This window comes from Eleutherodactylus coqui, chromosome 1 (genome assembly GCF_035609145.1).
Source record: "Eleutherodactylus coqui strain aEleCoq1 chromosome 1, aEleCoq1.hap1, whole genome shotgun sequence".
NCBI classification, from domain to species: domain Eukaryota; kingdom Metazoa; phylum Chordata; class Amphibia; order Anura; family Eleutherodactylidae; genus Eleutherodactylus; species Eleutherodactylus coqui.
Window position 1 is genome coordinate 469748439 of NC_089837.1, and position 5885 is coordinate 469754323.

Consider the following 5885-nt stretch of genomic DNA (forward strand, 5'->3'; position numbering starts at 1 on the left):
CTCATACCCGAAGAGGAAAGGGGTTCGAGAGTGATGCTATACCACAGGACCCTGGCGGACAAACTGATGGTAACATTCCCATCCGACAGCGCTAGTGGCAGAAGGTGCAGTTCCGAGGGCCAGGTAGCAGGGGAGGTGCAGAGATCAGGCAGCATGTACAGCGCAGGCAGGGGAACATTCTCCAAGGCCTTTGCCAGCTTTATGGCTCCCCAGCAAGACTGTGTCACCGCTCCCCAGTCAAGGCTGAGTTGGCGGGAGCACTGTAAAAGGATGGTGAGGGAGTACGTAGCCGATCGCACGACCGTCCTCCGTGACGCCTCTGCCCCCTACAACTACTGGGTGTCGAAGCTGGACACGTGGCCTGAACTCGCGCTGTATGCTCTGGAGGTGCTTGCTTGTCCTGCGGCTAGCGTCTTGTCAGAGAGGGTGTTTAGTGCGGCTGGGGGAATCATCACGGATAAGCGTACCCGCCTGTCAACCGATAGTGCCGACAGGCTTACACTCATCAAGATGAACAAAGCCTGGATTTCCCCAGACTTCTCTTCTCCACCAGCGGACAGCAGCGATACCTAAGCAATACGTAGGCTGCACCCGCGGATGGAAGCATCGTTCTCTATCACCATCAAAAACGGGGACCTTTTTGCTTCATCAATCTGTGTATTCTATTCATCCTCCTCCTCCTGCTTCTCCTCCTGAAACCTCACGTAATCACGCCGAACGGGCAATTTTTCTTAGGCCCACAAGGCTCAGTCATATCATTTTTGTAAACAATTTTTATACGTTTCAATGCTCATTAAAGCGTTGAAACTTTCACCTGAACCAATTTTTATTTTAACTGGGCTGCCTCCAGGCCTAGTTACCAATTAAGCCACATTAACCAAAGCGATTAATGGGTTTCACCTGCCCTCTTGGTTGGGCATGGGCAATTTTTCTGACATCCATTAGTACTCTTGGTACACCAATTTTTTGGGGCCCTCGCCTACAGTGTAATCCAATTAATTTTTTGCCCACCTGCATTAAAGCTGACATTACATCAGCTCTATTGGGCAATGCAATGGGATATATTTATGTACCGCCGGTGGCTTCCTGGCACCCACCCATGCTGTGGGTCCACAGGGAATTGTAACTGCATGTGTCCACTTCTAAAGAACCCCAGTCTGACTGGGGCATGCAGTGTGGGCCGAAGCCCACCTGCATTTAATCGGACGTTACCTCAGCTGTGATGGGCACTGCAATGGGATACATTTATGTACAGCCGGTGGGTTCCAGGGAGCCACCCATGCTGTGGGTGCACACGGAATTCCCATTGCGGAGTTGTACCTGCCTGTGACTATTTATAAAAAAACGCGGTCTGACTGGGGCATGCAGACACCTTGACAGAATGAATAGTGTGTGGCACATAGGTTCCCCATTGCTATGCCCACGTGTGCAGCTCCTGATGGCGGTGGCACAGGATTATATTTCTCATTGCTTCTGTACAGCATTGTGGGCTATCGCCCCGCCCCTTTTAAAGAGGGTCGCTGCCTAGCCATGCAAACCCTCTGCAGTGTGTGCCTGCTGTTCCTCCTCATGGCAGACGCACTTATAAATAGACATGAGGGTGGTGTGGCATGAGTGCAGCTGAAGGCTGTGCAGGGACACTTTGGTGTGCACTGTGCACACTGGGTCGTGCGGGGGGGTTGGGCAGCATGTAACCCAGGAGAAGTGGCAGCGGAGTGTCATGCAGGCAGTGATTGTGCTTTGTTGGAGGTAGTGTGGTGCTTAGCTAAGGTATGCATTGCTAATGAGGGCTTTTCAGAAGTAAAAGTTGTTGGGAGGGGGGGGGTACTCTTGCCGCTATTGTGGCTTAATAGTGGGACCTGGGAACTTGAGATGCAGCCCAACATGTAGCCCCTCGCCTGCCCTATCCGTTGCTGTGTCGTTCCCATCACTTTCTTGAATTGCCCAGATTTTCACAAATGAAAACCTTAGTGAGCATCGGCGATGTACAAAAATGCTCGGGTCGCCCATTGACTTCAATGGGGTTCGTTACTCGAAACGAACCCTCGAGCATCGCGATAATTTCGTCCCGAGTAACGAGCACCTGAGCATTTTGGTGCTCGCTTATCTCTACAGACAACCTCTTTACTTGCTATGCTATACACACATGAAATTCTCAGTCAGATGTTAAACCCTACAATGCAGGCTGACTCAAAAACAGCCAGAGTGACATGAAATGAAATGATAGAAGAACCTTTCAAGTTTTTATTGCACCTACAGATGTTCAATGTGGACACTGTTGTTGACACTAGATGACCTACAACAACACATCTCCTCTGCAGTGGAATAACCGCATATGCTGGGGCACGGCTGGACAGAATTGGACGACAGCCTTGATATCTGCCGTGTCACCAGCATCGAATATCTGTAACGTGCAATACAAACTTGAAGGTGTTCTATCTTTTCATGCTGTTATTCTGGCTGTTGTATGTCAGTTCATGTGTGAATAAATCAGCACTACTTTTGCACCGCTCCTTCTGAATCATCCTGTAGTGGGTGTTTTTGATAGCGAGACGTAGAGTAAACTCATGCAGAATGTATTCACCATCTAGGTGGATACTATTTGCTGATGTTAATGATTAAGTGTCTAGAGAGACTTGACCACAGGAAAGTTGAATGAGCAATTAGCGCATGAAAAAGTCATATATGGAATGTCTAACATTTTTGGGAAACCGCCCAACGTGGAGTTCAAAAGGTGTTTATTGAACAACCAAGTATATCATACAACTCTAAGTCAGTGAGTAATATAAGAGTATATGACATTTGTTGTCATTAAGTAAACACCAGACTTCACAGACATCCTATTTTACATTTATATTTACCTAATCAGAATCAAATTTGAACCAAAACATTCTGTAACTATACTCAATGCCAAAAATAATCCCTCTGCTAGAAGGAGTTGTCGGAATCTAATAAAACTTTTTATACGTGATTGTGATGTTACAATATCAAAGCAAATGGATAATTTATTGTAGAAAACTAACCCCTTGAAGGGAGGCTCTAGTACCCTGTTGTACCGCCTCTAGCTTGGAAACAAGATTTGATACGGGCGGGCATGGAGGCTCTAGTACCCTGTTGTACCACCTCTAGCTTGGATACAAGATGAGATACGGTTGGGCATGGAGGCTCTAGTGTCCTGTTGTACCGCCCCTAGATTGGATACAAGATGTGATACTTGCGGGCATGGAGGCCCTAGTACCCTGTTGTTTCGACTCTAGCTTGGATACAAGATGTGATACGGACAGGCATAGAGGCTCTAGTACCCTGTTGTACCACCTCTAGCTTGGATACAAGATGAGATACGGTTGGGCATGGAGGCTCTAGTGTCCTGTTGTACTGCCTCTAGCTTGGATACAAGATGAGATACGGTTGGGCATGGAGGCTCTAGTACCCTGTTGTACTGCCTCTAGCTTGGAAACAAGATTTGATACGGACAGGCATAGAGGCTCTAGTACCCTGTTGTACCACCTCTAGCTTGGATACAAGATGAGATACGGTTGGGCATGGAGGCTCTAGTGTCCTGTTGTACTGCAACTAGCTTGGAAACAAGATGTGATACGGGTGGGGATGGAGACTCTAGTACCCTGTTGTACCTCCCTTAGCTTGGATACAAGATGTGATACTGGCGGGCATGGAGGCCCTAGTACCCTGTTGGGCCGCCTCTATCTTGGATACAGTTATGCGCAGTACATTACGTGGCCGTATGCATGCTAGGTCATTTAGCCCTGACCTATCATCCAGGCCAGAGGCACTGTCGCTCTTATCATGCATCTTGCTTTACTATTATGCTAGATCAAACAAACAAACTAACTCACCAGCCTCCAGTGTGAATGGGCTTAGATTAAGTGCTGTTTTTGCATGAATAACAACACGGTCCTTTTCACCTCATTAGATCAATAGGCTTTATACTTTATCTTTTCTAATACATCTGCTCCCTATGTGGAGTTACTTATCTAATAGCGTCTCTATCTAATCTATTGCTCCCTATGTGGAGGTATTTCTTTATTAGGAGGCATCTTTCCAATAGCTATTCCTTCAAATTTACTCACTCCCTACGTGGAGGCATTTATTATTTAATACACATGTGTCAAACACAAGGCCCGCGGGCCGAATCCGGCCCGCTGCCTCGTTTCATGTGGCCCGCGGCGTGCCGACGCTGCTCACCACTAAGCTATTACCAGCTGGAGTGCTGCAGCTCCCCGCTGGCATATTAACATTTTTCACAACACTTCTGCCCTATTCAGCAATTCCAGCAACCTGATTGGTTGCTTGGTGAAGCAGCCAACCCAAACAACCAATCAGGCTGCTGGAACTGCTGAATAAGCAGAAGTGATGTGGAAAATGTTAATATGTGAGCGGAGGGGAAGCAGCGCAGACAGCAAGGAGGAGGTAAGTATGTGGTTTAGGGGGGCTAATGGTGGCTGCTGGGGGGGGGGGGGGATTTAGTGGTTGCTGCCGAGGGGGGTGTTAATGGTATTAATGGTTGCTGCTGGGGGGGGGGGGGGGAAGGGGGGTTAATGGTGGCTGCTGAGAGGGGGGGTTAATGGTGACTGCTGAGAGGGGGGGGGGGTTAATGGTGGCTGCTGAGAGGGGGGGGGGTTAATGGTGGCTGCTGAGAGGGGGGGGTTAATGGTGGCTGCTGAGAGGGGGGGTTAATGGTGGCTGCTGAGAGGGGGGGTTAATGGTGGCTGCTGAGAGGGGGGGTTAATGGTGGCTGCTGAGAGGGGGAGTTAATGGTGGCTGCTGAGAGGGGGGGTTAATGGTGGCTGCTGAGAGGGGGGGTTAATGGTGGCTGCTGAGAGGGGGGGTTAATGGTGGCTGCTGAGAGGGGGGGTTAATGGTGGCTGCTGAGAGGGGGGTTAATGGTGGCTGCTGAAAGGGGGGGGTTAATGGTGGCTGCTAAGGGGGGGTTAATGGTGGCTGCTGAGAGGGGGGGGTTAATGGTGGCTGCTGAGAGGGGGGGTTAATGGTGGCTGCTGAGAGGGGGGGTTAATGGTGGCTGCTGAGAGGGGGGGTTAATGGTGGCTGCTGAGAGGGGGGGGTTAATGGTGGCTGCTGAGAGGGGGGGTTAATGGTGGCTGCTGAGAGGGGGGGTTAATGGTGGCTGCTGAGAGGGGGGGTTAATGGTGGCTGCTGAGAGGGGGGGTTAATGGTGGCTGCTGAGAGGGGGGGTTAATGGTGGCTGCTGAGAGGGGGGGTTAATGGTAGCTACGGGGGGGGGGGGTTAATGGTGGCTGCTGGAGGAGGGGGGTTAATGGTGGCTGCTGGAGGAGGGGGGTTAATGGTGGCTGCTGGAGGAGGGGGGTAAATGGTGGCTGAGGGGGGGGGTTAATGGTGGCTGCTGGGGGGGTCACTATTAGGGCTTGTTCACATGGGTATTTTGGTAGCACAAATACGCTGTGTATTTGCGCAATCAAAAATTGCTAATGCCTGCATATTTAGGCACGGAAAAAAGAACGCAGATGGGCCCACTGAGATGGTGCCCAAATATGCAGTGAATACATAGGTCTCCTGCGCATTCACCACATATTTGCACGGCCCATTCACTTCAATGGCCTATTGGGGTGCATAGTACGCAACAAAATAGGTCATGCTGTGTGAGAATGTACATCATGTGAATGAACTCACTGAAATCAATGGCTTCTATTCACTGCATATTATGTAAGCAAATACGCTTGTGTGAGCGAGCCCTTACTATACTGTCTTACAATCGGCCCTTTGAAGGTCACCATAAGCCCGATGTGGCCCTTAGTGAAAATGAGTTTGACACCCCTGATTTAATAGCTATTTTACCAAATCTACTGCTCTCTTCATAGGGATATTCTTTCAATGGGAATCTTAACTAC